Here is a 13,143-nt window from a genome sequence, read left to right as displayed (position 1 = left end):
AGGTTTTCCCAAACAAACAAAAACTGAAGGAATTCATCATCACTAAACCAGCCCTACAAGAGATCCTAAGGGGGATTCTGTGAGTGAAATGTTGCAAGGACCACAAAGTACCAGAGACACCACTACAAGAATGAAACCTACAGACATCACCATGATTCTAAACCCGTATCTTTCAATAATAACACTGAATGTAAATGGACTAAATGCTCCAACCAAAAGACATAAGGTATCAGAATTGATAAAAACAAGACCCATCTATTTGCTATCTACAAGAGACTCATTTTAGACCTGAGGACACCTTCAGATTGAAAGTGAGGGGATGGAGAACTATCTATCATGCTACTGGAAGTCAGAAGAAAGCTGGAGTAACCATACTTAGACAAACTAGACTTTAAATTAAAGGCTGTAACAAGAGATGAAGAAGGGCATTATATAATAATTACAGGGTCAATCCATCAGGATGAGCTAACAATTATAAATGTTTATGCACCAAATTCGAAGCCCCAAAATATATGAAACATTTAGTCACAAACATAAGCAATCTTATTGATAAGAATGTGGTAATTGCAAGAGACTTTAATATTCCACTTACAACAATGGACAGATCATCTAGACACAGGATCAATAAAGAAACAAGGGGCCTGAATGATATATTGCATCAGATGGACTTGACAGATATATTTAGAACTCTGCATCCCAAAGTGACAGAATATACTTTGTTCTCAAGTGCATATGGAACATTCTCCAAGATAGATCACATACTGGGTCACAAAACAGGCCTTAACAAGTATAAAAGAATTGAGATCATACCATGCACACTTTCAGACCACAATGCTATGAAACTTTAAATCAGCCAGGAAAAAGTCTGGAAAAATTCCAAAAGCATGGAGGTTAAAGAACACCCTACTAAAGAATGAATGGGTCAACCAGGCAATTCGAGAAGACATTAAAAAATCTATGGAAACAAATTAAAATGAAAATACAACAATCCAAATGCTTTGGGGTGCAGCAAAGGCAGTCCTGAGAGGAAAATACATTGCAACCCAGGCCTATCTCAAGAAACAAGAAAAATCCGAAATACAGAATCTAACAGCACACCTGAAGGAAATAGAAGCAGCATAGCAAAGATACTCCAAACCCAGCAGAAGAAGAGAAATAATAAAGATCAGAGCAGAAATAAACAATACAGAATCTAAAAAAACTGTAGAGGAGATCAACAAAACCAAGAGTTGGTTTTTTGAAAAAATAAACAAAAGTGATAAACCGCTAGCAAGGCTTCTCAAAAAGAAAAGGGAGATGACCCAAATAGATAAAATCATGAATGGAAATGGAATTATTACAACCAATCCCTCAGAAATACAAGCAATTATCAGGGAATACTATGAAAAATTATATGCCACAAACTGGACAACCAGAAAGAAATGGATAAATTCCTAAACACACACACACTTACAAAACTCAAACAGGAAGAAATTGAAAACTTGAACAGACCCATAACCAGTGAAGAAATTGAATCAGTTATCAAAAATCTCCCAAGAAATAAGAGTCCAGGACCAGATGGCTTCCCTGGGGAGTTCTACCAGACATTTAAAGCAGAGATAATACCTATCCTTCTCAAGCTGTTCCAAAAATAGAAAGGGAAGGAAAACTTCCAGACTCATTCTATGAAACCAGAATTAGTTTGATTCCCAAACCAGACAGAGACCCAGCAAAAAAAAGAGAACCATAGGCCAATATCCCTAATGAATATGGATGCAAAAATACTCAACAAGATACTAGCAAATCGCATTCAAGAGCATATAAAAAGAATTATTCACCATGATCAAGTGGGATTCATTCCTAGGTTGCAGGGCTGGTTCAATATTCACAAATCAATGTGATACATCACATTAATAAAAGAAAAGATAAGAACTATAGGATCCTGTCAATCAATGCAGAAATAGTATTTGACAAAATTCAGCATCCTTTCTTAATAAAAACCCTCAAGAAAGTCGGGATAGAAGGAACATACTTAAACATCACAAAAGCCATTTATGAAAATCCCACAGCTAATATCATCCTCAATGGGGGAAAACTGAGAGCTTTCCCCCCTGAGATCAGGAACACAAAAGGGATGCCCACTGTCACCGCTGTTGTTTAACATAGTGTTGGAAGTGTTAGCATCAGCAATCAGACAACAAAAGGAAATCAAGGGCATCAAAATTGGCAAAGATGAAGTCAAGCTTTCACTTTTTGCAGATGACATGATATTATACATGGAAAATCCAAAAGACTCCACCAAAAGTCTGCTACAACTGATACATGAATTCAGCAAAGTTGCAGGATACAAAATCAATGTACAGAAATCAGTTGCATTCTTATACACTAACAATGAAGCAACAGAAAGACAAATAAAGAAACTGATCCCATTCACAATTGCATCAAGAATCATAAAATACCTAGGAATAAACCTAACGAAAGATGTAAAAGATCTGTATGCTGAAAACTATAGAAAGCTTATGAAGGAGATTGAAGAAGGTACAAAGAAATGGAAAAACATTCCGGGCTCATGGATTGGAAGAATAAATATTGTTAAAATGTCAATACTACCCAAAGCAATCTACACATTCATGTAATCCCAATCAAAATAGCACCAGCATCCATCTCAAAGATAGAACAAGCAATCCTAAAATTCATATGGAACCACAAAAGACCCCGAATAGCCAAAGTAATTTTGAAGAAGAAGACCAAAGCACGAGGTATCACAATCCCAGACTTTAGCCTCTACTACAAAGCTGTAATCATCAAGACAGCATGGTATTGGCACAAAAACAGACACATAGACCAATGGAATAGAATACAGACCCCATAACTGGACCCACAAATGTATGGCCAACTAACCTTTGACAAAGCAGGAAAAAAGACAGTCTCTTTAACAAATGGTGCTGGGAGAACTGGACAGCAACATGCAGAAGAATGAACCTGGACCACTTTCTTATACCATTAACAAAAATAAACTCAAAATGGATAAAGGACCTGAATGTGAGACAGGAAACCACCAAAACCCTAGAGGAGAAAGCAGGAAAAAACCTCTCTGACCTCAGCCCTAGCAATCTCTTACTTGACACATCCCCAAAGGCAAGAGAATTAAAAGCAAAAATGAACTACTGGGACCTTATGAAGATAAAGAGCTTCTGCACAGCAAAGGAAACAACCAACAAAACTAAAAGGCAACCAACGGAATGGGAAAAGATATTTGCAAATGACATATCGGACAAAGGGCTAGTATCCAAAATCTATAAAGAGCTCACCAAACTCCACACCCGAAAAACAAATAATCCAGTGAAGAAATGGGCAGAAAACATGAATAGACACTTCTCTCAAGAAGACATCCAGATGGCCAACAGGCACATGAAAAGATGCTCAACGTCGCTCCTCATCCAGGGAAATACAAACCAAAACCACACTCAGATATCACCTCACGCCAGTCAGAGTGGCCAAAATGAACAAATCAGGAGACTATAGATGCTGGAGAGGATGTGGAGAAACGGGAACCCTCTTGCACTGTTGGTGGGAATGCAAACTGGTGCAGCCTCTCTGGAAAGCAGTGTGGAGGTTCCTCAAAAAATTAAAAATAGACCTACCCTATGACCCAGCAATAGCACTGCTAGGAATTTACCCAAGGGATACAGGAGTGCTGATGCATAGGGACACTTTTACCCCAATGTTTATAGCAGCACTCTCAACAATAGCCAAATTACGGAAGCCTAAATGTGCATCAATTGACGAATGGATAAATAAATTGTGGTTTATATATACAATGGAATACTACGTGGCAATGAGAAGGAATGAAATATGGCCTTTTGTAGCAACATGGATGGAACTGGAGAGTATGATGCTAAGTGAAATAAGTCAGGAAGAGAAAGACAGATACCGTATATTTTCACTCATATGTGGATCCTGAGAAAACTCAACAGAAGACCAGGGGGGAAGGGAAGGGGGATAAAAAAAGTTACAGAGAGGGAAGAAGGCAAACCATAAGAGACTCTGAAAAACAGAACAAACTGAGGGTTGATGGGGGTGGGGGAGAGGGGAAAGTGGCTGATGGGCATTGAGGAGGGCACCTGCTGGGATGAGTACTGACTGTTGTATGGAAACCAATTTGACAATAAATTACATATAAAAAAATTAAAAAACAAACAATAAAACCATGCAAATACTAGAAGAAAACACTGGTGAATTCCTCTATACTTGGAAAAACATTCTACCTATCCAGAAGCAATCAAAATCCAGAAGCAATAATTTTATATAGTGTGAGTACATAAAGATGAAAAAATAATAAAACTTAAAAAAATTTTTTTTTCTTTTGTGGCACCAGGATGGCTCAGTTGGTTGAGCACCTGACTCTTGGTTTAGGCTCAGGTCATGATCTCACAGCTCATGAGTTCAAACCTCGCATAAGGCTCTGTGCTGACAGTGCAGACCCTCCTTGGGAGTCTCTCTCTCTCTCTCTCTCTCTCTCTCTCTCTCTGTCTCTCTCTCTCTCTCTTTCTCTTCCTCTCTCTGTCCCTCCATGCACATGCTCTCTCAAAAATAAATATACATTTAAAAAATCCTTAAAATTCTTTTCTTTTATTTTTTTAATGTTTATTTATTTATTTTGAGAGAGAGAGAGAGAGAGAGATAGAGAGAGAGACAAAGTGCAGGAGGGGGTAGAGAGAGAGAGGAGAGTGAGGATCCTAAGCAGGATCCACACTGTCAGTGCAGAGCCCAATGCAAGGTCAGATCCCAAGAACATGAGAAAAGACCCAAGCCCAAATCAAGCGCTGGATGCTCAACCAAGTGAGCCACCCAGGCATCCCAAAAATAAAACTTCTCATGACAAAAAATAAATAGCAAAGGCAAAAGACAAATGACAAACTGGGAAAAATTATTTTTAACATAATCCAAAAAAGGATTAATATCTATAATACAGAGAAATACTCAATTTCTTTTAAGAATGATGCAAATTAAAACTACACTAAAATACAATTTTTCACAAATTAAAATGGCAAATATTTGATAATGTATTCTACTAGAGAGGCGGCAAGGTAACAGTCACATTCATATTTCTGTTGGTGATGCACTACCCTCTAGTCCTGAGGGAAGGGGATTTGACAATATCTAGCAAAATTATGTGTGCACTTGCCCTTCGATTCCCTACTCCTATTTCTGGAATTTATCTCAAATATACACTGTCAGTAAATATAAAAGCGTATGTACACAAAGTTATTAATTGCAGAACTAAAAGCTAAAGACTGGAAAACTCAAAAGTCCCTCATTGGCAGACTGTAACATCCACGCATGCAGGGTGGAATAATTTTCCCTTCTTCCCTTCTAGGTTCTTTGGCTGGTCTAATAATTAAGTTGACATAAGAATGATTAACAAGGGGAAAACCAAGTTAAGTCATATGTACAGGAGCCCTACAAAAATATGAGATTCAAAGAAATGACCAAAGCAGGAGGCTTTTATTACCTTTTAGACAAGCAATAAATCCGTGAAGAATTGACAAAACAGGGGGGCCTGGGTGGCTCAGTCGGTTAAGCATCCAACTTGGGCTCAGGTCATCATCACTCAGTTTGTGGGTTCGAACCCTGTGTCAGTTTCTGTGGACACCTCAGAGCCCAGAGCCTGCTTTAGATTCTGTCTCTCCCTCTTTCTCTGCCCTTCTCCTGCTCACACTCTGTCTCTCTCTCTCAAAATTAATGTTAATTATTTTTTTAATGTTTATTTATTTTTGAGAGACAGAGCAGGGGAGGGGCAGAGAGAGAGGGAGAGACAGAATCCGAAGCAGGTCCAGGTCCCGAGCTGTCAGCACAGAACCTGACACAGGGATCAAACTTACAAACCAACTGTGAGATCATGACCTGAGCTGAAGTCGGCCACTCAATGGACTGAGCCACCCAGGCACTCCCCAAAAAATGTTTTTTAAAGAACTGACAAGAAAAAAAGGTTTGGACTTAGGGTAATAAATTGATGAAGAAATAACAAGTTTTGTTTATACAGCCTTCTCGACTCCACATTCCATATCTCTGGCGATAAGGATGCCTTTCACCTTCCTGGTATGAACGCGGGGGGAAGGGGAAGGGTGGTTAACCTTTCACATGCTTTTGATGACACAAAGGAAGCTCAGAGAGTCATTCCTGCATAGCTGTTCCTAAAGTACCTTTAATTCAATATAATCAATATCCAAAAGTGGCATAATTGTGGGTGGCATATTCTGCTCCCCTTCAGAGAACTCTGCAGCTATTAAAAAAAAAAAAAAAAAAAAGAGGATAATCTCTATATATTGCAATGGAATGGTCACTAGGATCTATTTTATTAGAAAAAGACAGGTTGAATAACATGTCCGGTATGCTAGCATTTACCTAAAAACAGATACATTTGCTTATATTTTTTAAAAAAATGGAAGGATACACCAAAATTTATAAAAGTACTACTTATGACAAAAAAAGAGGGAACAGGTTGAGGATAAGAATATGTGCTACACTTCCCTGAGCAAGTAGATTTGATTGTGAAATCATACGATTGTTATGCAAAATTATAAAACAAAACTAAGTTAAAATTTAAAAACCAATATTAAATTTCAAAGCAAAGGAAACAAAGACACATAAATACATACTGAGTTAATGATTTAGTCACACAATGAAAATTATTCCAAGTGATCCAAAATACAGTAATTTGACCATTTGTCTTTAGTGGGACAAAAGGCGAAATAACATACACAAACCTGCAAAAGTAAACTAATTCTATAATCATATTATTAGTAATAAAATTATATATAATGAAATTAATGTTGTTTAAGAACTAAGATTTTCAGTGTAAGAGAAAAAAGATTGAAATAGAAAATCAAAGAGGGTAAGTGATAATGCTATTTTCCTAAGTGTGAATTGAAAACAATAGTATGAATTCATAATATACAATCTCCTTTACGTAAATATATGTTAAAAAAAAAAAAAAGTATTTCCTAACTCTTTCTATTGAAAAAGCCTGGAAACAATGACCAACCCATTAGCAAGGAGCTGGCCAGCATACAGACTGTGGTTCTAGATACCATTTCCCATTACAAAAAACCACCTCTGGGGGAAAAAACAGATACCAGCAATATGGTTGGAAATATACAAGATAAGTCTGAAACATCAGCTTGCACCAAAAAGTAAGAAAGCTTTCAAAAATTACCAAAGCACTGAAGAGCCAAATGAAATGGGTTCCCACTAGTCAAATGCAGGACAATTAGGGCATCAGAGTGAAAATGATAATAACAGATTATAATACATTTAATAAAATAAAAACCCATACATATGTACTGGTAATGTATAAGTAAAGAAAAAGGAAAACAAAGCTTTTTCTTACAGCAAAATGTTAACTAATACATGTAGAGTTTTGTGGGTTTTTTTTAAAATCATCGTTTTGCAACCATCACAGTAATATTTGAATCTGGCTTATTAAACTCGTAGCAACAGTTTGGTGAAGAAAAGGACATTAATAAGGTCTTAAAGTGCCCCCCATAAATTATTTATTAATTATAAAGAAAAAAAACAGTAACTGTAGAATGGAGAAACCAAGCAGACACCATCTTAACCAAGGGATCAAAGTTGAAGTCATCATTCTGCTTATCTATTGTTACATAACAAGCTCCTCCAGGAATGCCTGGGTGGCTCAGTCAGTTAAGCATCTCATTTCAACTCAGGTCATGGGCTGAGAGTCCTGGGCTCGGAGCCCTGCTCTGTTCTGACAGCTTGGAGCCTGCTTTGGATTCTGTGTCTCCCTCTCTCTTTGCCTTTCCCCAGTTTGTGCTCTGTCTCTCTCTCTCAAAAATAAATAAACATTAAAAAAATTTTTTTAATTAAAAAAAAAAATAACAAGCTCCTCCAAAATTTAATGGCTTAAAACAATGTATTATTATCTTTCAAGATTCTGTGGATTGAGTGGGCTCAGGTAGTTACAATCAGATGTTGTCTGCAATTTATTTCACCTTAAGTTCCCAATTTAATTCTATTAAATATTCAATATGGCCTCTTTACTCAGATCTCTTGGCCACAATAGTTGGAAAAGTTGGGTGTTGGTCAGGCATCTATCTGTCTTTCTTTGAGCTACCCCAGAGTGAGGATTCCAAGTGAACAAACATTCCAAAGACAGCATTCCAAGAGATCAAGTCAGAAGCTGCAAGGCTTCTTCAGACCTAGAATAAGAAAAAACAGTGTCACATTTGCCACATTCTGTTGGTTGGAGAAAAAAAAAATCACAGAGCCAATGGAGATTCAAGGAGAGGGAACTGTATGAAGCCATGAAAACCAGAGACATGGTTCACTAAAGAGCTTGGAGACTAGGTATCAATGATGACCAATATGCCCGTGTGATACTGCGATTTATACTAAGAAATATATATTTGGTCTTTGACCCCTTTCTGTCACAGAGCTAAAACTTTGAAATTTCTTAAGTGATGAGAGTGATAAAGATATCTTTTGTTGTGTTAATGAAGTAACTTTTGGGCTACTCTCAAGTATGGGATTGGTTGCCAGTGGAGCCAACCATGTATTTAGAGGGTTGAAATTTTCAGTCCCTTCACTCTCCATCTCTGGCAAGAAGAGAGGGACTAAAGGCTGAGTTCAATCACCAGGGGCCAATGATTTAATCAATACTGTCTGTGTAATATGAAACCTACTTAAGAACTCAAAAGGATGGAGTTCAGAGAACTTCCAGGTAGATAATAAGCACATGGGAATTTGAGGAGAGTGGTGCACATAGACAGGGCATGGAAATTCCATACCCTTTCCCCATGGGCATCTCTTCCCAACTGGCTGCTCCTGAGTTACAGCCTTTTATAATAAACCAGTAATCTACTAAGTAAAATGTTCCTCTGAGTTCTCTGAATCACTCTAGCAAATTAGTCAAACCCAAGGAGAGAGTCATGGGAACCTCTGATCTATAGCCAGTTGGTCACAAGTACAAGGAACAATCTGTAGTTTCAAGGGGTGTCTGAGTGGAGGAGAGGGGGAGAATTCATGTAGGACTGAGCCATTAACCTGTAATCTGGTTCAATGTCCAGGTAGATAGCATCAGAATTGAGTTAAATGGTAGGACACCCAGTTGGTGTCTAAGAATTGCTTGATAGTGTGGGAAACTCTATTCCCATTCTGGAATTGGTATTAGAATCTTTATAATCAGTGAATATCATGTGCCTCATGATATGATGCAGTGAGAAAGACTCTACAATACTGCTGTATTATTCCTACCAAAAATGCAAAACTTGAATCTAATCATGAAGTAACATTAGGTAAATTCAAAATGAGGAACATTTTACTAAATGGCCTATACTCTTCAAAAATATCAATGTCATAAAAGGGAAAGAAAGTCTTAAGGACCCATTCCAGATTAAAGGATCTTAAAGAGACATGAAGACTAAATGCAACGTGTGGTCAATCCTGTGTTGGGTTCTGGATGAGGAAAAACAAAACAAAACAAAAATCAAAACAAAGCATCTTATAAAAGACATTATTGAAACAATTGGTGAAATTTTCATAAGACTTTTAAATAAGAGCATTGTGTCAATTTTTTAAAGTTCTAGTTTTGATCATCATACTGTGAAAATCCTTTTTTTGGGAAATATATACTAAAGAATTTAGGAGCAGAGGCATATGGTGTGCAATTTAATCTCAAATGGTTTAGGGAAATACGTGCGTGTACAGAGAAAGAGAGAAAGCAAGGAAATGGAAAGAGAAAGAGAAAGAATAAAACAAATATGACAAAATGTTAACAATTGATAACTCTGAGTAAAGAATATATATTGGAATTCTTGGCACTACCTTTGCAATTTTTTTGTAAACTTGAAATTTAATATATATATATATATATATATATATATATATATATATATATCTTCAAAGGATTGAAACACATCAAATATATGTATTTTTAAAAAATTTTTAATGTTTATTTTTGAGACAGAGAGAGAGAGAGAGAGACAGAGAGTGAGTGGGGGAAGGGCAGAGAGAGAGGGAGACACAGAATCTTAAGCAGGTTCCAGGCTCTGAGCTGTTAGCACAGAGCCTAACGCAGGGCTCGAACTCACAGACCGTGAGATCATGACCTGAGCTAAAGTCAGATCCCTAACTGACTGAGCCAGCCAGGCACCCCTCATCAAATATATTTTTAATGATAAAAAATAAAACCAAAAAAACCTCATTGGTCAACTTTGCAAGATGCTAGGCAACCAACTCATTTTGAAAACTGGTAAAAAGAAAGATGCGAGTATTTATACTACATTTCCCAAACACATTTTACCTTGGGGTAATCAAATCATGGAGAAAAATTCTTCTCCTTAGAAGAATTCCAATTAATACACAAACATCTCCACTCTGGATCCTCTAGGCCAATGGTCAGGAAACTATGGTCCTGGAGACAAATCCAGCCCAGTACCTGTTTCTATAAATTAGAATACAGCCACTCCATTTGTTTACGTATCATTTATGTTGTCTCTATTTGTGCCATAAAGACAGAATTGAATCATTGTTGACAGAGACCATATGGTCACAAAGCCCAAAATACTTACTAATGGGCCCTTTATAGAAGAAGTTTGACAATCGTTGTAGAGCAGAAAAATAAGGGAACCCTGTGTTTTAAGGAAAACAGAGAGACATCTGTCAGATACCATGTGAAGTAGCACCTTGAGATAATTCAGTTTCTTTTTTTTTTTTTTAACGTTTATTTATTTTTGAGACAGAGAGAGACAGAGCATGAATGGGGAAGGGGCAGAGAGAGAGGGAGACACAGAATTGGAAGCAGGCTCCAGGCTCTGAGCCATCAGCCCAGAGCCCAACGCGGGGCTCGAACTCACAGACCGCGAGATTGTGACCTGAGCCGAAGTCGGACGCTCAACCGACTGAGCCACCCAGGCGCCCCGAGATAATTCAGTTTCAACATTAGATCAAGTTAATTTTTTTGGATAACATTGTATCTGTCAAGTTGAGTTTTCAGTGGTTGCTATGATCTCAACCAAGCATTGTGCAAAATCTAATGTGAGTACAACTCTTGATTTCAGCTCAGGTCATGATCTCACGGTTTTTAGGATCAAGCCCCATGAAGGACTCTGTGCTGACAGTGGGGAGCCTGCTTGGGATTCTCTCTCTGCCCCTCCACCATGCCTCTACTACCACTCTCTCTTTTCCTCTCAAAGACAAATAAATAAACATTTTCTTTAAAAAATCCAATGTGAAACAGGAAACAAGGATAGTGGTATCTTCAAGAAGTTATACAGTGCCCAATAGATGTATACATCCCACTAGTAAGCAATTAAAGCTATTTAAGAATGAAATAAAATATTTTTCTTTCAATTTATGTATGTATTTTTAAATGGCTACTGAGTTGTTAGGACATAAATGCATATTAATTTGTTTGGACCTAACTATTTAGTAAACTTGGTGACTAAAACATTTGCTTTAAAGGCTTTCAGACAAACTCACATGGCCTGGGGTGGGGGTGGGGGGCTGCTTCAGTTCTCCGGAGATTGCAAGGCAGGCAAAACAAAGGCAAGCCCTTGAGCCAAACCTTCAGGGAACCACAAGATAGGTCAAAATGCACAATTACAATTCCTTGAGAAGAAGATCCCTATTGCTCCCTCAGGTACTAGCAACTAGCAGGAATGTAGGCTGCTGTCTTCAGGGCGACCTCAAGGTGGACAGTAAGAGATGATCATAGACCTCTCTTGCCAAAACTCAGCAGTCTTTTCTAAAATGTTTCCCTTGTTGTTTTACATTTTTTATTAGATGCCAGAGTCCCAAAAAAAGTTGATTCTGGCAGTCTTGCCAACTTATGTACTGCTTTAACAGAGAGAACATGTTCAAGTTCCCTAATCTGCTATTTTCATTCATGTCACTCAGTACCATTCACTTTTGTGCTTTTCAGTCTTGTCAAAATTATCTTCTAGACCTGGAATGCAAAGAAAGAAGAGAATTTTGCTATCACTGAAATTATCAAAAGAATGTTCTGCTTATTTGAAGGCAGGCTAAAGGGTAATTGCAAAAAGATTTTTAATAAGGACACCATTAGCAAAATAACTTTTATCTGCCTTAGAGGCAGTACTTCTTACATCATCTGCCTTGTTGTCAAGCCCTCAATAATACAGGCACTGTTTGGTGGTGTTCGAGAAATCAGGTTTTGGAATAAGACTTTTAGAGCATCAGGTTTTAAGTCTGACTCTTCTGCCATTTAATAGTTGCTTGGCCTTGGGTTAGTTACTTAAATTCTATAGGGTTGTTCCCATGTTTGTAAAATAGGGATAATATACATTTCTAGAATCATGGTGGAGATTTAAAGAGGTATTATATGTAAAATGCTTGGCACTCAGTATCAGCTTTTAAATTTGGATTTGTTACTTTGGATTATCACATTACAATGCACTTGTGGGTTTTTTATTGTTTTTGTTTTTATGGTTGTTTTCTTAAAAGAGAAAAAGATGCTACTAGCTTCCTATGTAATGGCGTAGGTGATGCTATATGCTTTCCAGGGGACTTTGATTGGACTGACATGTTACAACATGCACACTCATTTTACTTAGATTATAGGTTTATTTGAGGTGGCTTTGGGAGAAACTACTAGGGATGCGGAGACGGTGCTAAAATATACCTCCAAAGCCCCTCTTTTAGCATGGAGACAAATTCGTCAACGCATTAAAATAATAAAAGAAAACAAACGCAAACAACAAAAACCTAAGTGTCCAGACATGGGAGTGAGAGTGCCACCCCAACATTTTTCAAACCAGTTTTCCTTGTTGTCCGTGGGATTCAAGCACGTGACGACAGTACAGAACACTAGCCAGAAGGGCCTGTGAAAAGAGACTGATAATGGGAGGTCAGCCCTTTCCTATGTGACCTCTGGAAGTGTAAAGACTGCAGGATATGGCGTTCCTCATCCTCGATGCCTTTAAACGTCAGGGAAGCATCCCACACAGGAACCAACAGCAGGCAGCAGAGGAGACGAGATTTGCGTATCTTGACCGCCCCACCTCCTAAAGCCGGGAGTGGGGCTGTGCTCTGCGGCGAAAGGCGCGTTGGCTCTCGCAGAGACCTCTGGGAGTTGTAGTCCTCAGGGGCGGGAGGTTTGGCAGCGGCGCCTGGCTCAGTGCG

Source organism: Felis catus, chromosome A1 (genome assembly GCF_018350175.1).
Source record: "Felis catus isolate Fca126 chromosome A1, F.catus_Fca126_mat1.0, whole genome shotgun sequence".
NCBI lineage: Eukaryota > Metazoa > Chordata > Mammalia > Carnivora > Felidae > Felis > Felis catus.
Note: the sequence above shows the minus strand (reverse complement) of the source record.